Raw genomic sequence first — 25,985 nt, forward strand, 5'->3', positions numbered from 1 at the left:
CTGGTGCCAAATCTCCAAATCCTGGTGTGCGAATTTGGCCTTGCCTTCGGTCAGATTTGCCCCAACATGTGGCGGTTGATGTTGGCAATGAACTCACTGTGGCGGTTGTCCGGGTGCGAGGGACCTACTGTGGCGGAAGTGCTTCACTTCTACGAGCTGGTGTACGTGAAGCGCCGAGGTTGCAGAGGGCAAGTGAACCTGAGCCGCCGTCAGGGAGCGCCCAAATTGATCGAGAATCTAAGGGACTCAATGTCCTACTGGTGGGGACCTTCTGCGTCGCCACAGAGGGTTGGGAGTATCACGCCAGGTCGAACGAGGAAGGGCCGACATTTAAGATTAAGTCGGAGTTCCAACCCATCCGAGGTTGGTAACCGGTTTCCGCTGAACGTAGTTGGCGGGTTCATGTATTTGCAGACTTGTATTCTTACTAACGATTACTGTGTTTGTGCAGCGGGACTGCGGTATACTCTAACGCGCGAAGAGGAGTGTCGCGTAGCGAGGATCAGAGGTTGCTGGCGGAACCGCAATTTGTTGGACTTCCGACTTCTGACCGGTTGGGAGTTACTGGTCGAACAGCGGCTAACTCGCTCCGTTGGTGAGAAATCTCCGCCATACCATTTTTTTTTTGTAACAAGTGATCCGGACTGACGGGTTTTTTTTATAATATTTTTAGAAACCCCGCCGGGTAACAAATCGAGTCGCGACGCTTTTAAAAAAGCAATGGACCGCGCGGAGATAGACAACTTTCTGGAGACCATGTACGCCGAGGGGCTGGCAGCCCAGAAGACGCTGGTGAACCTCGAGACACTGGCGCTGAGCCAGTCCGAGGTTCCGGTGGTGCTGCCAATGCCGCACCACTCCCATCTTGGTGAGGATGGTCTGCCGGTAGTGCAGGCGGGGACCCAAGTGGCCGGCGGGGAGAGGGGAAGCGCTGCAGCTGGGCAACAAAAGGAGCGGATGCCTGCCAGTAGGCGTGGCCCCCAAAAGGAGAAGGTGGTGCGGCGGCCTAACGGGTATCTCAGGCCCCACGGCAATTGACCAATGGCCCTTCAGCTCGGCGTTTGGTCAAATATCGGCGGGACTGCATGACATGTTCGTTGCGGCGTCAAAGCAGCCCCTGGTCGAGGGGGAGCTCAGGGAGGAAATCCAAGGTCTCCAGAGGGAGTTGGCGGAGGCGAATGAGCAACTGGCGGAGGTAGAGCGGGGGCTGGCCAAGGCGGAATGTGACTATGCCGACGTCCGCGGTAAGCTCAACGTAGCCATCGAGCGGGACTTGGAGAGGAATGAACGCGTCTCCAAGTTGGAGCAGGACATCGCCCTGCTGCAGGAGCGGATAGCCGCCAAGGACAAAAACTCATTGTTGTGCAGCGGGAGTCCGCCGCCAGAATGACTGAGGTGAAGCGGCTGGAGGGTGAGGTTACCCGCTGTACATGCATGTCCATTTGCAAGCATAATTAGCTATAATGAGCCACGCTCATGGTACCACCAGGGTACCAACGCCCACCATATGAGTGACTGGCGTAAAGACAGTTAGCCGGGTTACCGCCTGAGCCCCGGATCAACCCCAAAGCACCGCCGACGCGCCGCCACGCGCCGTGTCAAGATGGCATCAGAAGCTACTGAAACTGGGAACTGAAGCACCATCAGTCCCACATCGAAAACAAAGAGAAGATCATCCTCTTCCTCACCTATAAAAGGTTCTCTCCTCTCTCCTCATTAAGGACGCATTCAATACTTACCTACTATTACTTTGTCAACATAAATACATTGACTAACTTAGGCATCGGAGAGTTGAAGACCGCCCGGCGCGGTCTCCCTCTGACGCCCATTGTATTTTATTTGACAGGTAACGGGAACCACTCACAACAAAGGTATCGATCCGCCTGCCGGATCAGCGTTAACTAAGGTCCAGCTACCGCTAGACTTTTAGACATTAACATTGGCGCCGTCTGTGGGAATCCTTGAACAGAAGGTCATCCCATCACAGTTACCATGACTAACGGTAGCGGGGGAAATATCGGGGAGCAGGCAGACCAGTCCGCCGTTCCCCAACCCGCCCGCCCAGCGGTAAGCATCAACCGCGCACTATTCAACACCCCGGTCAACCCAGGCGGTGAAACAAATCCAAGCAGCAGCCGTCCCCCAGGTCAGGACCTCACCGCCTTGTATGAACTGGCGCTGGCGGACCTCCACAAAGCAAACAGAGAGCGCGAGCAGGAACGCAAGGAGAAGGCGGAGGCCCAAAACCAAGTGGCCACGCTGATGACACGTTTCGACGAGCTAAGGCGAACGCTGGACGCAAACGCCAACCCTGCACGAAGTGAGCAGTCACACAGCACCAGACACAGCCGGCCTACCGCTGGTATAGGACCCATCGTGCAAATGCAGGTACCGCTAAGCCCACCTGAGCTGGCAGGAATGGGACCACCCCCTATCCCACAACTGCCGGAGCAGGAGGCGGAGTCATCGCTGCGCACCCACCACTCGAGGACTAGAACAAGGACTGAGGGTAATCTACCCATTCCCGGGCGGGGGTTCGCTCCGCGGAACGCCCGAGCGGGCCCCGCTGGCGACGCAACCACCCAAATTTTGGAGAGGATGCAGCAGTTAGAACGGAGATTAATCCTGGCGGAGGCAGGCACCCCGGCGCCAGCCCCAAACCCACTCTTCGCGTCCAGGCCAGGCCCATTCACCGCCACAATTTTGCAAGCCGTCAGACCACCGTTTGCAAAGACCCCAAAAATGTCACATTATAGCGGTAAGACCGATCCCTTCGTCCACATGGACACGTTCAAGAAGGTCACCAACAACAAGGGATTTGATGACGCCACCCTGTGCCACTTGTTCAGCGAAACGCTGGATAGTGAGGCAATGAGTTGGTTTTTCGAGTGTCCGCCAGGGTCCATCGACTCATTCCACGCATTATCTCATGCTTTCCTCTCTCGATTCATCTTGTTGTCCGCCGGTCATCACAACACGAGCCAGTTGTTTGGCGTCAGACAGGGAGGGGACGAATCATTGAAGGCATTCGTCACAAGATGGCGAGCGGCAGCATCTCAGTGCCGCAATCTCGACAAAACAATGGCTTCGGCGGCTTTCAAGCAGGGACTCCTCAAGGGACCATTCCTATATCACCTCAACTACAATCATCCAAATGCGGCGTATGATCACCTTATGAGTGAGGCGGTCATTCATGCCCAGGCAGAGTTTATCACATATGGAGAAACCCCACCGCCACCAGCAACACCAACAAAGTCATCTCAACCCTCCTCCAGCCATCAAGAGACCGCCAGCAAAGCCCCCACTGCACCGCCAGCTGACAAGAAGAGGAATGGCAGCAGGGCGGTTACCAAAGCAAGAGGCAGAAAGACAACCACTACAAGGGCAACCGCCAATCCCAGGGGGACAATCGCAACAAGCAGACGGAATCCTCTCAGCGGTATGCAGTGTTCACCGTCCTCACAGCCTCGTACGAGGAGATTTACAATCAGTGCAAGGATCAGATACCACCGCCACCCTCGCCGAGATTCCCCAAAAAGGGTAAGCCAAGAAACACCGGCATGTGGTGCAAGTACCACGAGGACAGCGGTCACAATACCAACAGTTGCAACGCTCTCAAAACAACCATTGAGACCCTATACCGTGACGGCAAGATGGATCAATTCAAGGTGCGCCAACCGCCACCTGTGATTGCCAACATTGAGCCACTGGGCCGCATCAACACCATCGACGGCGGGGCTCCAATCACCAACATGTCTCACAGGGCAAGAAAGCGTTACGCACGCGCCAATCACCCAAAGGAAGTCTGTAACATCCGCTACGAGAGATCCACCAAACTCCCAAAGTCTGGTTGGGAGCCCATCACCTTCTCAGAGGAGGAGGAGCGAGGAGTACATCTACCCCATGACGACCCATTCCTGATCGATGCCATTCTCGACAGATGGTCAGTAGGAAGAATCTTGGTGGATAGCGGATCTGCTGTCAATGTCATATTCAGCGGTTGTTACAACAACCTTAAGCGGAACAAGAAACTACTACAAGACCATGAGCCATTGCTTAGCTTCTCCGGCGATATCACTCAGCCGCTGGGCTCTGACTACATGCGGTTAACCATCGGCTCCAGTCCATGTATGGCGGAGATACATACCGAATTTATAATTGTGGACTGTTTCAGTTCGTATAACGCCATCATAGGACGGCCGGCACTCAACAAGCTCAAATGCATCATCGCCAGATACATGCTTCTCATGAAGTTCCCCACACCCAACGGCACAGGCTGTGTCAGGGGAAGTCAGCAACTGGCACGAGAATGCTACTCTACCACCATTGCGCGGTCAACCCGCCGCCACGAAATCCTAACGGTAGGAAATCAGGCACCGCCACCAGATATCTTCGAGGATCCTAGGGATGAGGAGGAGAAATACGTAAGGAAGGAACCGGTCAATCCTGAAACATCGTTGAAGGTCATCAGCATCTCTGACGAGCACCCAGAGCGGACAGTCCGCATAGGAGCTCAGCTAGACCCAGAAGTAGCCGCAGAACTCACTCAATTCCTGCGGGACAACGCCGCCGTTTTCGCATGGTCATATGCGGACATGCCAGGTATCTCTCCCGAAATCATCACACACAAACTAACCATTAAGCCATCCTTCCATCCCATCAAGCAGAGGCGAAGGGCCTTCGACGAGGAGAAATACCGCGCCATAGGAGAAGAGGTCGCCAAACTCCAGGGCATTGGATTCATCCGCCAGGTAATCTATCCCCAATGGATCTCCAACCTGGTCATGGTCAAGAAGCCTAGCGGCAAGTGGCGGATGTGTGTCGACTTCAAAAATCTCAACAAGGCGTGCCCAAAGGACAGTTTCCCTCTCCCACGCATTGATCAGCTGGTTGACGCAACCGCCGGGCATGAACTCCTCAGCATGATGGACGCTTTCTCCGGCTACAATCAGATCAAGATGCATCCCAGCGATCAGGAGTGTACCACCTTCACCACCGACAAGGGCCTCTATTGCTACAATGTTATGCCTTTCGGTCTGAAGAACGCCGGAGCAACTTATCAGCGGCTGATGAATGCTATGTTCGCTGAACATTTGGGCAAGATAATCGAGGTCTACGTGGACGACATGTTGGTCAAGAGTATAAAAGCCAGCGGACACGTGGCAAACCTCAAGATCATAGTTACCATCCTCCTGGCCTATGGCATGCGCCTCAACCCAGAAAAATGCTTCTTTGGCGTCACCGCCAGCAAATTTCTGGGTTATATCGTCAGTGAACGAGGCATCGAGGCTAACCCGGACAAGGTGCAGGCCATACTCGACCTGGCAGACCCTGAGTATAAGGTACACGTCCAATGACTCCAAGGCAAGTTAACCGCCCTCTCTCGATTCATCTCCAGGCTCACTGACAGGTGTGCCCCATTTTTCAAACTCCTCAAAACAACTCACAAGAAAGTCATCAACTGGAACCCAGAATGTCAGGCGGCGTTTCAGGGCTTGAAGGATTACCTGGCGGCAGTCCCACTACTCTCTATCCCTGTGCAAGGAGAGACACTGTTCATATACCTAGCGGTATCAGTATCAGCGGTGAGTTGCGCCATTGTCCGGCGGGAGGGACAGGACGAGCTCCCAGTTTTCTACGCCGGCAGGGGCATGAACGGGGCAGAAACAAGGTATCCACCCTTAGAGCAGCTAGCTCTTGCACTCATCGTTGCCGCCAGGCGCCTCCGCCAGTATTTTCAAGCGCACACAATCCACGTGCTGACCAATCAACCACTGAGACAGGTGATGCAGAACCCTGAACATTCAGGGCGCCTCAGCAAGTGGGCCATCGAGCTCAGTGAATTTGACATAGACTACAAGCCAAGAACCGCCATGAAGGGTCAGGCGGTAGCGGACTTCATCGCCGAGCTCACTGAGCGTCAGCCCAGTCCCAGCACGGAGAATTTTCCCGGGACGGAAATGGTCACCGCTAAGGAGCCAGCTCCCTACAATCAGATTGGAACCTGCATGTGGACGGCTCCGCCAGCGCCAAGGCCAGCGGCGCAGGAGTCATCCTCACAGGCCCTGGGGGGCTGAATGTGGAATACGCACTAAAATTCAACTTCAAAGCCTCCAACAACATGGCGGAATACGAAGCACTCATTGCCGGCCTACTCCTCGCCATCGATTCAGGGGCTGACAGCGTCAACATCTTCAGTGATTCCCAGTTGGTCGTAAATCAGGTCAATGACAGCTTCCAGGCCAAGGACCAACAGTTAGCGGCATACTTGGGGTACGTTAAGACACTCCTCAAGAAATTCAAATTTCATAACATCACACAAATCCCCAGGGAAAAGAACGCCAAGGCTGACTCACTGGCAAGGCTAGCAACCGCCCAGCCACATCAGAGTCCAGCGGACACAAGAGTGGAATGTCTTGACAAGCCAAGTATCGCAAAAACCCTGGCGGAGATCTTCAGCATTGAGGTCAATACCAGCTGGATGGACGAAGTCATTGAGTACAAGCGCAACGGCACATTGCCGGACGACAAAGTTAAGGCGCGACAACTCCAGCGGAGGGCAACCCGCTACAACATCCAGAACGGCAAGCTGTACCGCCAGGGATTCACCCATCCCAACCTCCGCTGCCTAACCCCAGAGGAGGGAAAGGTCGTTCTGGCAGCAATTCATAGCAGAGAATGCGGAAACCATTCAGGCGCCAGATCCTTAGCCAATCGCACAATGCGACAAGGCTATTTTTGGCCTACTCTCGGCGACGATGCCCGCCAGGTAGCAAGATCATGCCACAAGTGCCAACAATTTGCTGACATCCCGCATGCACCGGCGGAACCACTATCGGTCATCGTCGCCCCATGGATCCACTCAACTTGGGGCCTGGATCTGATGGGAAAATTTCAAACCGCCAAGGGCCAGTTCAAGTACATTATAGTGGCTATCGACTACGACAGCAAGTGGATAGAGGCGGAACCACTAACAGCAATAACTACCGCCAAGGTAATTCACTTCCTCTGGAAGAACATCTACTGCCGTTACGGTGTCCCACACACGATAATCACCGACAATGGCACACAATTCAACAACAAGGAGCTCATCTCTTTCACCGCCAACTTGGGTACTAAGATGAGTTTTGCATCTGTCGCCCACCCCCAGACCAACGGTCAGGTCGAAGCAGCAAACAAGATAATCAAAAGGCTGCTGAAGAAAAAACTCGACAAAGCAAAGGGTCTATGGGCGGAGAAACTCCCGGAAGTTCTATGGGCCATCAGAACAACCCCAACTTCCGCAACAGGTGAAACTCCCTTCTGCATGATGTTCGGAACGGAGGCTGTCCTGCCCATTGAGGTCTCTCAACCTACCGCCAGAGTCGAGGGCTACCGCCCAGAGACCAACACTGACGGCATCAACCTGGACAAGGACCTCCTGGAGGAAAAGCGACACAGGGCCCACCTATGCAACCTGCAAAACAAGCAGCGGGTATCGCGTTTCTACAACGCCAGAGTCAAGGCCCGGAACCTCCAACTGGGGGACTGGGTAATGAAGGAAGTCATTCCACCGCCAACAAAGCTTCGCCCAACTTGGGAAGGTCCATACAAAATTGTGGAAGTCGTTAGCCCAGGCACCTTCTACTTAATGGACAAGGACGGCGTCACAACGACCCACCCTTGGAATATCGAACACCTTCGGTATTATTACAAATAGTCATGCCGCTACCCAAGAGCATCTTGACTTAGCTAAATTTTTGTTCAATATTTAGCTAAGGGAAGCTACCCAACGGGTACTACCCTCTTTTGTAAACGCTGATCAGTCAGCTATCAATGAAACGAGGAATTATTCAAACCATTGTTACCAAGTCTAGCACTGAGGGCAACTGGCAACGCCAGGAATCGTCAGCGGACCACGTCCGCTACGTGGTGCACTTGGACCAATTTTAATTCCTTTAATGTTTCATTGCTTGGCAAAAGAAAAATCTCTACGTCAAAACTCTAGCGGTACAAACACATCATGACAAACGTCAAACTCTGAAATTTCATTTCAGGGCTGGGACTCCCCACCCAAAATAGTTCATTATTACAGTGTAAAAAAAAAAAAAAACCTATGGAAGTCTCAGCTGGCTTCAGCGGTTGTCTTCGGCTTCTCCGGCTTCAACTGGCGGCGGCACGACCGATCGGCTCGCCTGATCGGACCCTCGAGCTGTCGGACTGGGAGTCTCCATTGTACCATCCGCCCGGGTGTGTGCCTCCAGAAATCCGGCACGTGACACCTCCGACGGGGTCTGCTGGGGAGTCTGCCGGGACCTTTCCGGCGGATGGGAGCCACTTTCCCCGCTGCCCGAATGGGTACCTGCCGCAGTGGGAGGCACGACTTCTGTCTCCGGCGGGACACCCTCGACCACCGGCACGTCGGGCTGTGACGCCTTTACAAAGTCAATGGCGCCCTTCCGCGTCAACATGTCTATATTTGCCCGGGCCCCAGACTTCGCCGCTTCGGTCAATGTCTTTTTATACTCCGCCGACATCTTGAACGCTTCAACGGCGGCGGCTGCAGAAGAACTCTGTTCATTTTTCAGGCGGTTGACCTCCCCGTCCAGCCGCTGCATCTCACCCAGTCTGGCGGCAGACTCCCGCTGCACAATAATGAGCTTCTTATCTTTAGCGGCTATCCGCTCCTGCAGCAATGCGATCTCCTGCTCCAACTGGGAGACGCGTTCATTCCTCTCCAGGTCCCGCCTTATGGCCGCATTAAGCTTGCCGCGGGCGTCCGCATAGTCACACTCCGCCTTGGCCAGCCCCTGCTCGGCCTCCGCCAATCTCTCCTTGGCCTCCGCCAGCTCCCTCTGGAGACCTCCGATCTCCCCCCTGAGCTCTTCCTCAATCCGGGGCTGCTTAGACGCCGCCTCGAACATATCATGTAACCCCGCAGATATTTGACCAAACGCCGAGCTGAAGGGCGATTGGTCAATTGCCGTCGGGCGCGATATGCCCGCCAGACCCCCGAACCCCAGCCGCTCGCACAAATGGAAAAGGAATGCCCGCTCCCCTTCTGTCATGAATGGCGCATACTCGGCAAAGGAGTCCAGATCACTGACGGCTGCTGCCTCCCCCTCCGCCACTGCACCCTTCGACGCAGCTTGTCGAGCCTTCTTTTGTTGGCGGACTCCGATCACCACCTCTTCTTCCTCTTCCTCGTCGGGGGAGTCAGGCTGCCGGCGTTTTTTCTCCAACGCCCGTTGTGTCCCAGCAGCGGTCCTCGTCACCCGCACCAGCGGCTCACCCCGGGACTCGGTGGCAGTCCCCGTCGGCTGCACCGTCTTCTTTTGAGGACCGCGCCGGGTGGTAGGCATCCGCTCCCGCGGCCTTGTACCAACATTCCCCCTCTCCCCGCCACCCACTTGGGTGTCCGCCTGCACTACCGGCAGGCCATCCTCACCCAGATGGGAGTGGTGCGGCATCGGCAGCTCCACCGCAACCTCAGACTGGCTCAGCACCAGCGTCTCCGGGTTCACCACCGTCTGCTGGGCCGCCAGCCCCTCGGCATACATGGCCTCCAGAAAATTTTCTATCTCGGCACGATCCATTGCTTTTTCGAAAGCGTCGCGACTAGATTTGTTACCGGGCGGGGTTTCTGAAAAGAAAAACACAAACACCCGTCAGTCCGGATCAAAAAAAAAAAAAAAAAAAAAAAAAAAAAAAAAAAATGATGAGGTGTGGCGGAGTGGCTCTCACCAATAGAGCGAGTTAGCCCCAGGTCGACCAGCAATTCCCAACCGGTCAGAAGACGGAAGTCAAGCAAATTGCGGTTCCGCCAGCAGCCGCGGATCCTCGCCACGCGACACTCCTCTTCGCGCGTCAGAATATACCTTAGTCCCGCTGCACAAACACAATAATCATTAGCAAAAACCGCAGGTTTGCAAAAGTTTGAAACCGCCAGTTAGTTTTAGCGGAAACCAGTTGCCAACCTCGGATGGGCTGGAATTCCGACTTAGTCTTAAACGTCGGCCCCTCCACATTCGACCTAGTATGGTACTCCCAGCCATCTGTGGCGACGCAGAAGGTCCCCCGCCAGTAGGACATTGAGTCCCTTAGATTCTCAATCAACTTGGGCGCTCCCTGGCGGCGGCTTAGGTTCACGCACCCTCTGCAACCTCGGTGCTTCACGTACACTAGCTCGTAGAAGTGAAGCACTTCCGCCACGGTAGGCCCCTCGCACCCCGACAAGCGCCACAGGGAGTTCATCGCCAACAGCAACCGCCACATGTTGGGACAGATCTGCCCAAAGGCAAGACCAAACTCGCACACAAGAATTTGGAGATTGGGCACTAGCGGGAATGTCACTCCTTGGCGGAATATGGCCTCGTGCACGGCAGCACATCCCACTGGGAGCATCGAGGCCTTCTCATCCGCTGTCGGGGGCGCAGCTTCACCGAGCCCGGCAACCGGAACGTCCGCTTCATCCGGTTAACAGCGGCGGCATCCATCCGCCCACCTGCCTCGTCGACGGCGGTGCCATCTGAGAGGTACCACGCCGACTCGACATTTTGGCCCGGCGCTTCCCCTTCGCCAGCGGAGCCGCTAGCAGCACTATTGCTCGCCAAGCGCTCGTCGCGCCTAGCCAACTCACCCGCCCTAGAGCTCTCTGGACGCGAACCACGATCCATAGCTATTTCCCAGGGGATGGTCCGAAGTGGCTCAACTTCAAGCGGTTCTGGCAGTGAGGTTCCTGCATGGGCAGACGGACGCAACGAGTCAATAAAGGTCATATCCGCCACGCTGAACGACACGTCAGACCCAGAATCCTCACTGCTCGAAATATCTATGACGTTGGCCATCCCAAACCCTAAAACCCACATCAGTTAGCACAAATACAGATCTAACCTACTCTCACATCAGATATAGCCAAAGATGCCAAGAACAACTACCCACAAAAATACCAAAACAAAAACAACCGCACGCTCAACCCAGATTAGACCGTCTAGCAAAACCCAAAACCCCAACTTTCTGTCAAACACCATAACCTCCCTCAAATCTCTCCCTACACCCTCCGAAAACAGCACAGAGGCAATATCATACCATCAACAGAAATACCAAAACCCAGAAACCACCATTGCAGATTCAATGAAACAGGAAGAGGATCCGAAATACCAACCTCACGTCGAAGACTTTGGAGTGCAGTTCGTCTTCACTAACAGATTTCGTCCTCTCCAGTCCGACTACTCCACGCAAACTCGGGGATCTCCTTCGCAATTCGCAGGCGAACAAGGCTCGAAGCAGGCGACTCAGATTTGAAGATTTTCCAGAAATGTCGAAACTCGCTCAGTTCCCCCCTTTTTATGTCAACATCAAATAATCCTGAGCCGTCCGCTACAAAACTACATCACGTACCAACCGTACACGTGTCCCACGTCTTCATTAACTCCCTGGATTAACCGAGGCGTCGCCTCGGTTACGAAATCCATCATTACTCGCATTAATGACGAGAAGACGGCTAGGCTTAGGAGGCAAGCCTCCAGACGCTAACCCTCTCAGAGTTAGCCACGTGTCCACCGTCATCATTCTTTGGCTTCCAAGGGAAGTCACCACCTGACAAGTAAACCCCCCAACCATGGCAAGTCTCCGCTGAGCGAAAACCCCGCCCAGCGGATCCATCCTCACTTGTCATCTCCCAAGTGACGGAGTCTCCACTGAGCGAAACCCCGCCAGCGGATCCTCACTTGTCATCTCCCAAGTGACGGAGTCTCCACTGAGCGAAACCCCGCCAGCGGATCCTCACTTGTCATCTCCCTAGTGACGGAGCCTCCGCTGAGCGAAACCCCGCCAGCGGATCCTCACTTACATCTCCCAAGTGACGGAGTCTCCACTGAGCGAAACCCCGCCAGCGGATCCTCACTTGTCATCTTCCAAGTGACGGAGTCTCCGCTGAGCGAAACCCCGCCAGCGGATCCTCACTTGCATCTCCCAAGTGACGGAATCTCCGCTGAGCGAAACCCCGCCAGCGGATCCTCACTTGTCATCTTCCAAGTGACGGAGTCTCCGCTGAGCGAAACCCCGCCAGCGGATCCTCACTTGCATCTCCCAAGTGACGGAGTCTCCGCTGAGCGAAACCCCGCCAGCGGATCCTCACTTGTCATCTTCCAAGTGACGGAGTCTCCGCTGAGCGAAACCCCGCCGGCGGAGCTTCTCTCCTCATTTGGTAAACGGGGCGTCCTCCGCTACACAGCGCACCGCTGGCTGACCCCATTTCTCATCTGACAAGCTGCGTACTTTATTCAGCGCAACACCGCTCAATAAAATACCAAGCACGTCTACTTGACGCTGCTTCCTGCTACATCTAGCGGGGGACTTCCGCCAGCGGCGGATCCCGAGGCCACGCCTCTCTGACAACGCCGCCACGCGGAGTTACGGTCAGAATGTCCCTACGGGACACGGGGACTAGTCAACAGTCTACGACAGCCCTGATCAGGTACGTTGACCCCCGTCACCTGGGTGCTAAGATTGGGCTCGCAACCCAACACCCTCTGCTCCGTGCAGCGCTGCTCCGTGCAGCTCCCCCTCAACAAACAATAACAACGACCATCCGGAGGTCCATCTTAGCCGGGGAGTGGGGGACTCCCTGGGGGCCTAGCAGGGGCCCACCCGAAAGGGCACAAAGCGTTTGCTCAGTAAATCCATGGTTGACAACGCACTGACGCTAATTATGCTTCTGCAAAGTCTAGCGGGAGAAACGCTTCAAACCGCCGATCAACTCCCCAACCAAGATTGCCCTCCTTGACTGGGGATTTGGGGGACTTGTACATGCATGTCCATTTGCAAGCATAATTAGCTATAATGAGCCACGCTCATGGTACCACCAGGGGTACCAACACCCACCATATGAGTGACTGGCGTAAAGACAGTTAGCCGGGTTACCGCCTGAGCCCCGGATCAACCCCAAAGCACCGCCGACGCGCCGCCACGCGCCGTGTCAAGATGGCATCAGAAGCTACTGAAACTGGGAACTGAAGCACCATCAGTCCCACATCGAAAACAAAGAGAAGATCATCCTCTTCCTCACCTATAAAAGGTTCTCTCCTCTCTCCTCATTAAGGACGCATTCAATACTTACCTACTATTACTTTGTCAACATAAATACATTGACTAACTTAGGCATCGGAGAGTTGAAGACCGCCCGGCGCGGTCTCCCTCTGACGCCCATTGTATTTTATTTGACAGGTAACGGGAACCACTCACAACAAAGGTATCGATCCGCCTGCCGGATCAGCGTTAACTAAGGTCCAGCTACCGCTAGACTTTTAGACATTAACACCCGCCTGAGGGCTGAAGGGAGTACCTCCGCGGCCGCCGCTGTTGAAGCATTCAAGCAGTCGGTGGAGTTTAAGAAGGCGATGATCGAGTCAGCGAAGGCTGGAGCCGTAGCAAACATAGACATGCTGAAGCGGAAGGGCGCCATCAACTTCGCCAAAGCGTCACAGCCTGATGTGCCGCCGGCCAAGAGTACCCCGCTGGAGAAAGATGCCGTGCCTGCCCCAACGGGAGGCGCCCGGTCAGGCAGTGGAGAAAGTGGCGCACATCCGGCGGAAGGGTCCCAGCAGACTCCCCACCCCACCCCGTCGGAGGTGTCGCGTGCTGGATTCCTGGCGGCGCACACCCGGGCGGACGGCACCATAGAGACCCCAAGTCCGTCGGCGCGAGGGTCCGATCAAACGAGTCGAGCGATTGTGCCTCCGCCTGCTGAAGCAGAAGATGCCGAGGGCAACCCCTGAAGCCAGCTGGGACCACAGTAGACTGTCTTAGTTTTTTTTTTTTTTGGCATATATAGCCGCTGAGGCATGACAATTTGTAATGAATGTTGCGAAATGGAATGAAGTATTGAATTGGTGTTTGCTATGATGTGTTTGTACTGCTAGCACTTTGAGTCGTTTGTCCATCAATGAAACATTAAAGGAATTAAGATTGGTCCAAGTGCACCATGTAGCGGACGAGGTCCGCTGACGATTGTTGGCGTTGCCAGTTGCCCTCAGTGCTAGACTTGGTAACAATGGTTTGAATAATTCCTCGTTTCATTGATAGCTGATTGACCAGTGTACAAAAGTGGGGTAGTACCCGTTGGGTAGCTTCCCTTAGCTAAATATTGAACAAAAATTTAGCTAAGTCAAGATGCTCCTGGGTAGCGGTCTGACTATTTGTAGTAATACCGAAGGTGTTCGGTATTCCAAGGGTGGGTCGACGTGACGCCATCCTTGTCCATTAAGTAGAAGGTGCCTGGGCTAACGACTTCCACAATTTTGTACGGGCCTTCTCAAGTTGGGCGGAGTTTTGTTGGTGGGGGAATAACTTCCTTCATTACCCAGTCCCCCAATTGGAGGTTCCGGGCCTTGACTCTGGCGTTGTAGAAACGCGAAACCAGCCTTTTGTTTTGCAAGTTGTGCAAATGGGCCCTGTGTCTTTTTTCTTCTAGGAGGTCCCTGTCCAAGTTGACACCGTCGTTGTTGGTGTCTAGGCAGTAACCTTCGACCCTAGCGGTAGGCTGAGTTACTTCAATAGGCAGGACCGCCTCCGTGCCAAACATCATACAGAAAGGAGTTTCGCCGGTGGCGGTAGTTGGAGTTGTCCGGATGGCCCATAGGACTTCTGGAAGCTTCTCCGCCCACAAACCCTTGGCGTCGTCGAGCTTCTTTTTTAGCAGCTTCTTGATTATCTTGTTTGCTGCTTCGACTTGGCCGTTTGTTTGGGGGTGGGCGACGGATGCAAAACTTAACTTGGTGCCCAAGTTGGCGGTGAACGATATGAGTTCTTTGTTGTTGAACTGTGTACCGTTGTCTGTAATGATTGTATGTGGGACACCATAGCGACAGTAGATGTTCTTCCAGAGAAATCGAATGACCTTGGTGGTAGTGATTGCCGTCAGTGGTTCCGCCTCTATCCACTTGCTGTTGTAGTCGATGGCGACGATGATGTACTTGAACTGGCCCTTGGCGGTCTGGAACCTTCCCATCAAATCGAGGCCCCACGTGGAGTGAATCCAAGGGCAGATGATAACTGACAGTGGTTCTGCCGGTGCATGTGGGAGATCTGCAAACTGTTGGCATTTGTGGCAAGACCTCGAAATTTGCCGGGCGTCATCGCCAAGTGTGGGCCAGAAGTAGCCCTGTCGCAATGTGCGGTTGGCCAAGGATCTGGCGCCTGAGTGGTTTCCACATTCTCCGCCGTGGATTTCCGCTAGGACGACCCTTCCCTCCTCTGGGGTTAGACAGCGGAGGTTGGGATGGGTGAATCCTTGGCGGTAAAGTTTTCCATTCTGGATGTTGTAGCGGGTTGCTCTCCGCTTGAGCTGTCTTGCCTGGACCTTATCTTCTGGCAATGTGCCGCTGCGTTTGTATGCAATGATTTCGTCCATCCAGCTGGGGTTGACTTCAATGTTGAAGATCTCCGCCAGGGTCTTTGTGATGCTTGGCTTGTCAAGGTATTCCACCCTTGTGTGAATTGGACTCGGCTGTGGCTGGCCGGTTGCCAGTCTCGCCAGTGAATCAGCCTTGGCGTTCTTTTCCCTGGGGATTTGTGTGATGTTCTGAAATTTGAACTTTTTTAGCAACGTTTTGACGTACCCCAAATATGCCGCTAACTGCTGGTCCTTGGCCTGGAAGCTGCCGTTGACCTGGTTAACGACTAACTGAGAGTCGCTGAATATGTTGACGCTGTCAGCCCCTGAGTCAATGGCGAGTAGCAGACCGGCGATGAGTGCCTCGTACTCCGCCATGTTGTTTGAAGCTTTGAAGTTGAATTTCAACGCGTACTCCGCGTTTAGTCCCCCGGGTCCTGTTAAGATGACTCCGGCGCCGCTGGCCTTGGCGCTGGCGGAGCCGTCCACATACAGGTTCCAATCTGACTGTAGGGGATCTGCCTCCTCAACTGTTACCCTTTGTGTTCCGGGACCTGTCTCAGCGCCGGGTTCCGGCTGACGCTCGGTGAGTTCAGCGATGAAGTCCGCCACTGCCTGGCCCTTCATGGCGGTTCTTGGCCTGTATTCTATGTCGAACTCGCTGAGCTCAATGGCCCACTTGCTGAGGCGCCCCGAGTGTTCAGGATTCTGCATCACTTGCCTTAGCGGCTGATTGGTTAACACATGGATCGTGTGAGCCTGGAAGTATTGGCGGAGGCGTCTGGCGGCAACGATGAGTGCGAGGGCCAGTTGCTCCAAGGGAGGATATCTTGTTTCTGCTCCGTTCATGCCTCTGCCGGCGTAGAACACTGGGAGCTCATCTTGGCCTTCCCGCCGGACAATGGCGCAACTTACCGCCGATGCCGATACTGCTAGGTATATGAATAGTGTTTCTCCTTGCACCGGGACAGAGAGGAGAGGGACTGCCGCCAGGTATTCCTTCAGGCCTTGGAACGCCGCCTGACATTCTGGGTTCCAGTCGATGACCTTCTTGTGAGTTGTTTTGAGGAGTTTGAAGAATGGGGCACACTTATCAGTGAGTCGAGAGATGAATCGAGAAAGGGCGGTTAACTTGCCCTGGAGGCACTGGACGTCCACCTTATACTCGGGGTCCGCCAGGTTAAGGATGGGTTGTACCTTATCCGGGTTAGCCTCAATACCTCGCTCGCTGACGATGTAACCCAGAAATTTGCTAGCGGTGACTGCAAAGAAACATTTTTCTGGGTTGAGGCGCATACCATAGGCCAGGAGGATGGTTACTATGATCCTGAGGTTTGCCACATGTCCACTGGCCTTTATGCTCTTAACTAGCATGTCGTCCACGTAGACCTCGATGATTTTTCCCAGATGCTCAGCGAACATGGCATTCATCAACCGCTAGTAAGTTGCACCGGCGTTCTTCAGACCGAAAGGCATGACATTGTAGCAGTAGAGGCCTTTGTCGGTGGTGAAGGTGGTGCATTCTTGGTCGCTGGGGTGCATCTTGATCTGATTATATCCGGAGAAAGCGTCCATCATGCTGAGGAGCTCATGTCCGGCGGTTGAATCGACTAGTTGATCGATACGAGGTAGCGGGAAACTATCCTTTGGGCATGCCTTGTTGAGATTTTTGAAGTCGACACACATCCGCCACTTGCCGCTGGGCTTTTTGACCATTACCAAATTTAAGATCCACTGGGGATAGATGACTTGGCGGATGAATCCAATGTCCTGGAGTTTGGCGACTTCTTCTCCGATTGCGCGGTATTTTTCCTCATCAAAGGCCCTTCGCTTCTGCTTGATGGGATAAAAGGAGGGTTTGATGGTCAGTTTATGCGTTATAATTTCAGGAGAGATACCTGGCATGTCCGCGTAGGACCATACAAAGACGTCGGCGTTATCACGTAGGAATTGAGTGAGCTCTGCCTCCACCTCTGGGTTTAGTTGGGCGCCTATGCGGACTGTCCGCTCAGGGTGCTCGTCTGAGATGCAGACAACTTTCAACGATGTGTCCGGGTTGACCGGCTCCTTCCTTACATATTTCTCTTCCTCATCTCTAGGATCCTCAAAGATGTTTGGTGGCGGTGCCTCATTACCCACCGTCAGAATTTCATGGCGGCGCGTTGACCGTGCTATAGTCGTTGAATAACATTCTCGTGCCAGCTGCTGGCTTCCCCTCACACAGCCCGTGCCGTTGGGCGTGGGGAACTTCATGAGAAGCATGTACCCGGCAATGTTGCACTTGAGCTTGTTAAGCGCTGGTCGGCCAATGATGGCGTTGTACGAACTGAAACAGTCGACAATAATGAATTCCGTATGTACCTCCGCCATGCATGGACTAGTGCCAATAACTAGTCGCATGTAATCCGACCCTAGCGGTTGTGTGACGTCACCGGAGAAGCTGAGCAGTGGCTCGTGATCCTGGAGTAGCTTTTTGTTTCGCTTGAGATGGTCGTAGCAACCGCTGAAGATGACGTTGACAGCGGACCCGCTATCCACCAAGATTCTCCCCACCGAGAATTTGCCAAGAATGGCATCGACCAAGAATGGGTTGTCATGGGGTAAATGCACTCCGCGCTCCTCCTCCTCCGAGAAGGTATTAGGTTCCCATCCTGATCTTGGGAGTTTGGTGGATCTATCGTAGCGGATGTTGCAGACCTCCTTGGGATGATTAGCGCGTGCATAGCGCTTTCTTGCCCTGTGAGACATGCTGGTGATTGGAGCACCGCCATCGATGGTGTTGATGCGGCCCAAGGTCTCAACGTTGGCAATTACTGGTGGTGGTTGGCTCACCTTGAACTGCTCTAGCCTGCCGTCCCGGTATAAGGTTTCAACGGCCGTTTTGAGAGCATTGCAGCTGTTGGTATTGTGGCCGCTGTCCTCGTGGTATTTGCACCACTTGCCGGTGTTCCTGGGTTTGCCCCTTTTTGGGTACCTTGGAGGGGGTGGCGGTGGGATCTGATCCTTGCACTGATTGTAGATGTCCTCATACGAGGCCGTCAGGACCGTGAATACTGCATATCGCTGGGAGGACTCCGCCTGCTTGTTGCGGTTATCCCCATGGGTTGGGCGGTTGCCCTTGTTGTGATGCTGGTCCTTCTGCCGCTTGTTCTGGTGGTGGCTATGCTGCCACTCCCTCTTCTTGTCAGTTGGCGGTGCTGACTGTATCTTGTCAGCGGTTTCCTGATGAATGGAGGATGGCTGTGTTGACTTTGTTGGAGTTGCTTGTGGCGGTGGGGTCTCTCCATATGTGATGAATTCCGCCTGGGCGTGCATGACCGCCTCACTCATGACGTGGTCATACGTTGCATTGGGATGACTGTAGTTGAGGTGATAGAGGAACGGTCCCTTGAGAAGTCCTTCCTGAAGGCCGCTGATACCATTGTTTTGTCTAGGTCACAGCACTGAGACGCTGCCGCTCGCCACCTTGTGACGAAGGCCTTCAGTGATTCGTCCTCCCCCTGCTTGACGCTGAACAGCTGACTTGTGTTGTGATGCCCGGCGGACAATAAGATGAACCGGGAGAGGAAAGCGTGTGATAATGCATGGAATGAGCTGACAGACCCCGGCGGACACTCAAAGAACCAGCTCATTGCCTCGCCATCCAACGTTTCGCTGAACAAGTGGCACAATGTGGCGTCGTCGAACCCCTTGTTGTTGGTGACTTTCTTGAAGGTGTCCATGTGTACGAAGGGATCAGACATTCCGCCGTAATGCAACATCTTTGGGGTTTTTGCATATGTCGGTCTGACAGCCTACAGAATTGCAGCGGTGAAGGGCCCAGGTCTGGAAGCGAAGAGCGGATTCTGAGTTGGAGCTGGGACGCCCGACTCCGCCCGGATCAACCTCTGCTCCAGTTGGTGCATCCTTTCCAACATCTGGGCAGTTGCTTCGGCGGCAGAATCAGCCTGAACGACCCGCTGGGACGGCCTGCGTCTCGGCACAGGTGGACTGCCTTCAGTCCTCGCCCTAGCCTCCGAGCGGTTGGTGTGCGGGAGTGATTCCGCCTCCTGCTCCAACATTAGCTGGGGTATGGGCGGTGGTCCCATTCCCAACAACTCAGGTGGGTTCAGCGGTACTTGCATCCGTATGACCGGCCCCGGTACCAATGTGCCGGTGCTGGGTCGACTACGCCTGGTGCTACGTGACTGCTCGCTCTGTGCTGGGCGGGCGGTGGCCTCCAGCGTCTTCTTTAGTTCCTCGAAACGTGCCATGAGCGCAAGGTTCAAAATCTCTGCGATATATCCGATATATCCCCCGATATCTCATTTTTTCGACGAACCGATATATTTATGGGGGTAAATATCTTATCTGTCACCGTTTCTGCGAAATTTCTCCGACATCGTCAAATATCCCCGACATATTAGATATTTGCGATATATCCCGATAAAGTGAAGAAATATCTGTAAAATTTGAGGTAAAAAAAAAAAAACTCAGTAATTCTCTACGTTATAAAAATAAAAAATAATGATTATATATATAGACTACGTTATAGTACTTCTAAAAAAAAATCAAACATATATAATATATATAAGTATATAACAAACTGCAACCGACAATTCTCTATTTTTCTCCCATTTTCTCCTCTTTTCTGTAGTCCCCTCCGGCCCTCCCCACCTTTTCTTCCCTTTTCTTCTCTTTTCAAATGGTTAATGTAGATTGTATGCTTTAGAGATGCAAAGGAATCATTTGGGTCAACCATAGCAAGAAAAACAAGAGAAACAAAAAATACAGGTTTGTGGTATATCCGTATATGTATACATTAAAACACACACATACGCACACATATAATTTCTTTAATAGAAAATGTTGATCTATTATAGTAGTAACTCATTGTAGTAGCTTTACAGCTGATTGGTGGACACAATTTGGGTATTCTGCACCAAACATGCAGAAAATTGCAATGCGTATTTTGGCACAAACGGCTTCTTCTTCTGCGTGTGAGAGAAATTGGAGTACATTTGCTATTATTCATACCAAGCAAAGGAACCGTTTGGCATATTAGAAGTTGGAAAAGCTTGTATACTGCTACTACAACATGAAGCTGCGGCTGCGAGATAAACAGGCCAAGAATAATGTGGTCAATGAAAACAACTATATAGATCTACATCATGTTGCAAGCGAGCCGCTTGATAATGGCATTGATCCACTTCATGATTGGATTATGCCTGCACACCTCGATGATGAAGCTGGAAGACCTCTTCCACAAGTTGTAGAAACTGCAACTAATGCTGGAATCAACGTAGAGAGAGTCTTATCTGAAGAAGTTGTTAAAAACCCAGAAGATAATTCAGATAGTGATGATGCGTGGGGTGGTACAGCAACTCCAGATAGTTCTGATGATAGTGGAGAGGGTGGAAGCGGAACAGGTGGTGGAGGTGAAAGATATGAATATGGACAATCTTCTGTGGATGAAGGATTCCAATTTACCTGTGAAGGTAATTTTGATCATGCCACCCAAGATGAAGACCACGGAGTGAGAACAGCTGGTCATGGTGCTCAAGAGAAGACCCGATATGGGAGGAGGACTAGAGGTGCAACTGATGATCAAAGTACCCCATCTGATGTTTCCTCAATTGCCTTAAGTTTTGACTCTATCAGTTTAGGCACAGAGCGCAGTGGGATCTCAAATGAATCTCATGAAGGCAACAATCAATTTGGTTATGATGCTTATGGATATAATCAATATGGAGAAGTATATGATCAGTCATCTAGTTGGGTTCATCCTTATTATCCCCTTATAGGGGAAACAGTCGGCAGCTCTAAAGAGAGATTTATAACTATCATGTTCATCACTACAATTCGCACTATATGGGTCATATGTCTTGGTCTGATTATTGCATTTTTGTAGACCAACGAGCGGCTTTTCAACCGCCTAGAGTCTCTTTTTGGATGTAGATGAAGTTTACATTCATATGTATTTATATGTAGTTCTAAATTTCTAATAAATTGACTTTTTTCAAAAACGATATTTTCGTACACTGTATCCCCGATATATCCGATATCTCCCTTTTTCAAAGTACCGATAGATATGAAAATACCGATATTTAAAACCTTGCATGAGCGTAGCCACTTGTCCCTGTGCTTCAGCCTTTTCTTTGCGTTCCTCCTCACGTTCTCTGTTTGCCTTATGAAGATCCGCTAGTGCTAGCTCGTACATAGTGACGAGATCTTGGCCCGGGGGTCGACTGCTGCTTGGATTTACCTCACCGCCGGGGTTGACCGGGGTTGTGAATAGTGCACGGTTAACTCCTACCGCTGGGTCGGAGGGTTGGGGGATGGAGGGATGGTCTGCCTGCTCTTCAGCGTTTCCCCCGCTACCGTTAGTCATGGTGAGTGTGGTGGGATGGCCTTTTGTTCAAGGATTCCCACAGACGGCGCCAATGTTAATGTCTAAAAGTTCGGCGGTAGCTGAACCTTCGTTAACGCTGATCCGACTGGCGGGTCGATACCTGCGATGTTCTTAAAGCTTTCGCTATCTGTCAAATAAAACACACTGGGACGTCAGAGGGAGACCGCGTTGGGCGGTCTTCGACTCTCCGATGCCTAAGTTAGTCCATGTATTTATGTTGACAAAGTAACAATAGGTAAATATGGAATGCTTAATTAATAAGGAGAGAGGAGAGAACCTTTTATGGGTGAGGAAGAGGTTGACCTTCTCTTTGTTTTCGATGTGGGACTGATATGCTTCAGTTCCCCTTTTCAGAAGCCTCTGATGCCATCTTGGCGCGGCGCGTGGCGGCGCGTCGGCGGCGATCTGGAGGTGGTCCGACGTTGAGGCTGTAGCCCGTCTGGCAGTGTGTCTGCATGTCATTCCTTTGGTTGGAATTAGTACCTCTGGCGGTACAATGAGCGTGGCCCATTATAGCTAATTATACTTGCAAATGTACATGTATGTACACCTGCATCATGCGTTTTAAGGGTTGTGCTGTGTCAATTAGACAAACAACCCAAGTTTGAACAGAATCATAAATAATTTAAATGAAATCACATAAACTAATTCCAAGTCGCCATCCAATGAAAGAAACTTTTCTCTAAGGCCTCAATATTTGAAATTCATGAGAACCATTAAATTAGCCCGAGTCTGATTAACCATGCACATAAGAAACATGGAGAAGAAGGAAAAAGAGCAAGATGATACCATTAAGACGTCATTTGCAACTACATCCCTGAATTTTGTAGTGCTAATAACTTCTGGGTTATAACAATTTCCCCGAGCAAAATCTACATGGACAAAAATCAAGAAATTCAAATCAACGGATTCAATTGGGGTCCCAAAGAAGAAAAAGACCAATGCTTTACAAAGAAACCCTAAAAAACAAAAGGGGGGTTTTCACTAAATTACCTTTATTTGCATCAGAGCAAGAAGAATCGGAAACCACCATGGTCAAGCTTTTCAATTTCGCGCACAGTACCGAGTCTACAAAAGTAAAAATCAACAAATCAGAGAATGAATTCAAAGCATTTGAATCAACAAACCACTAAATGGAGAATTAGAACCCAAAGTTGAAATTTAATCTCAGAGATTGAGGACCGGGACAATGACTTTACCGAGAGGAGTACCACTTGTCGCGATACGAATCGATGAGCCCGTGTTCGATTTTCAGAAGACCAATCGAAGTCAGACAAGAAGATCTGGATAGACTTAAGGTTGAGCTGCCGTCGCGTGAAGTTGGAGGCGGAGCAGGCTCGCTGGGCCTCCCAAAACTGTGATTGGGATGGCGAAGAGTAAGGAGGTTTTGGCTCTAGGTTTTTTTGAGAGAATAAGGAGCTATCGAGGGTGAGGGTTTTGGTTTTAGGTCTGTGTCGAGAGAGAGATCGAGAGAGATCAAGGCACTGTCGAGACGGAAGGTAAATGTAATGCTTATGTTTTTTTTTTTTTGTCAATTTTTTGGCTCAAGTGTTAGCGTTTCAAGCCCATTTGGACTAAGTCCTATCAATTTGATAATGACTCACACGACAGAATTTTATAACAATGTGGTCTGAATGTAGCGACTTCAAATTTGGGGTTTGTCTCCTATCAATTTGGCTTCCCTCCAAGGTGGGGTAGAGAAAAATGGTGGTGGGAAATCTCCCTCCTTTTTGTCAAACTATTTTATCAGACCACAGTTATATTATTTCTTGTCGTATGATCAATACATGTTGGGGAAAATTTGGGGTTTCATATGGGGTTTGGCACCACTAATGCGGTGGGAAACTTGGCACTCAATTTTTTTTAGGGTCACACAACAGTTTTTATCTTAAATATCTTCTGAACTAATTCCTAAGTCCCTATCAGAAGACTGCTCTTATAAAAACGACGTCTGAAAAAAAAAATCAATCACACAACAGATAATTGCGTAGCGTCATCTAAGAGGTGTCGTCTGATTCAATTTTTGTAGTAGTGTATGAAAACACAGATGTGAGGTTGTGATGAAACATGGCCAACCAAACCCCTTAATCACCATTGAGAATATTCAAATGAGCATTTGTGAGTGGTCAAATATGTCAGCAAGCCAAACCCCTTAATCACCATTAAGAATATTCAGAGCTTTTGTGAGTTGTCAAATATGTCAAGCTTTCTGACCAAACATCACCATGATGTTACTAATCAGGAACCCCTCCCGAGTTGGCAACGCCCCCCCCCCCCCCCCCCCCCCCCCCAATCCCTTTTTTGTAAAAGTTAATGTGGATGGAGCATGGAATGAAGAAAGTCACCACAGTGGGATTGGAATTATTATCAGAAATCACAAGGGTCATTCTATTGCTGGTGCAAGCATCCACGGGAGTCATAACTCGACCATTGAAGTGGAGGTTGAGGCAGTGGTTAAAAGCCTCCAGCTCGCTGCACACATGAAACTTCAGAAGATCATTGTTGAAGGGGATTGCAAAGAACCTAATTTCCCTCAACAACTCTTCATGCTCCCCAAACTGGAGAATATCCCCTAGTATCAACAAGATTTCTCACCTAAAAACTTTGTTTGCCGAGATCAATTGGAACTGGATCCTTTGTGAAGTTAACCGTGTTGCGGATGCAGCGGCCAAGCTTGCCAAATTGAGGTTGCGCTCTCATGATTGGGCCAACAGGCCTCCAACCTCTATAGTCTCCATTCTTAGAAGTGATGGCCTCCCAGGGCCACCTTGTAACTAGCTGTGAGGCTGTGTCCTCCTCTGTTTTTGTGTTGTAGCCTTGTTCTTCCCTTGCTCCTAGTTTTTTTTTTTTTTTTTTTTTTTTTTGACTTTGTCAAGGGGAACCCAAAGGCTTCCTAGGCCCAAGATAAACCCCTTCAGCGCATGTGAAATGCTCCAACTGTGCATTGCAGCACAGTGCCTGGCCACTTTGACAGCTTCGGGATTCGAACCTTGGTTGGGGAGCACACCCAATTAGGCAAGAACCACTAGGCCACTTGCAGTGGCTCTTGCTCCTAGCTTCTGTTCCTTGTAGTTTCTTTCGCTTGCCCGAGCGGCCTAATGAATTATCATTATTGACCAAAAAAGAAGGACGTTTCCTTTTGAACTTTGAGAAATGTGATTAAAATGAATGAATCGGGGGTTTCCAAGAATTTGAATTGTCGAATAACAAACAATATGAGCCCAAATTAAATGGGTCGATCGACCACTAGCTTTTCAACCCAAATGTTTGACCTTTTTACTTCCCAATCGACTTCTACCTACTGTGGTTAACATGTGGAAACAAGTTTAGCAGAGAATTAAAAAAGCGAATTCAGGCTGTGCAGAGCATGCTCCTACCTTATCCAGGAATGACACAAATGTCAAACCAATAGCTGATCAAAGGAAACCTCTTGTATCACTAATTCAAAAACCACTGCCAAAAATAATTTGTGCCAAAATTCAACATTGGTGAGGGGGTACCAATTATACTACTGGTACGGTTAATATCACTCACTAATTGAGGAAGTCCAAATCATCAACTCAACCTCTCTCTTGTGGCAAGGCTCAAGCTACTACCTCTCCGGAAAGTGTGCAAGAGACGCCCCCTGTACTACAATGGATGAAACTGGTAGACCGATGGTCAGACTATTTCTATTAGGAAAATGTGAATTAGATTATAGCTCGTTGAATTTTGACATTAGAAAAAATGAAAAGCCATCTTTAATACTAAGGCCTTTTGTATTAATATATACGGGGGGCGGAGCCATGTGGGGATCCAATAGGTCTCATGCCCCACCCACTTATATATATATATATATATATATATATATATATTTTAATTTATGTAAATGAAAACGTCAATAAGTAGTTTAGAGTTTCTTAATGTTTTTACTAGCCAACTTGGTGTAGTGGCAAGGCATATGCATGGATTTTGTAGCTGGTCCCAGGTTCGATCCATGCGTCATGCGTGTTGGGAAGATTTTCCAATTTCTTTTTTTGAGAACATTGACACAATTTTTCCTAATAGTTTTAAAATTTAAAAATAAATTATGTCTCCATAATGAAAAATTGTCTAATGTAATTTTAAGAAAAATATTAATCTTACCGTAATTTTATTCTAATTAATTATATTTTATTAAAATTTTGGTATATATTTTAAATTCTAAATATTTTTTTCTAAAACTTCTAAGTGCCTCGTAGC

General features: G+C 50.9%; 1 long non-coding RNA gene across 1 annotated transcript in view; it reads right to left on the minus strand.

Annotated features, from left to right (window-relative positions):
* Positions 1-22,833, minus strand: part of LOC112194929 — a 28,440-nt gene extending 5,607 nt beyond the window's left edge. Inside the window, exons 1-2 of the long non-coding RNA XR_005807777.1 lie at positions 22,758-22,833; positions 22,554-22,636 (exon numbers count right to left, since the gene is read on the minus strand). This is a non-coding gene — a long non-coding RNA (uncharacterized LOC112194929). The remainder of the gene's footprint in view (positions 1-22,553; positions 22,637-22,757) is intronic.
* Positions 22,834-25,985: the final 3,152 nt, after the last annotated feature.

This window comes from Rosa chinensis, chromosome 3 (assembly GCF_002994745.2).
Source record: "Rosa chinensis cultivar Old Blush chromosome 3, RchiOBHm-V2, whole genome shotgun sequence".
Taxonomy (NCBI): domain Eukaryota; kingdom Viridiplantae; phylum Streptophyta; class Magnoliopsida; order Rosales; family Rosaceae; genus Rosa; species Rosa chinensis.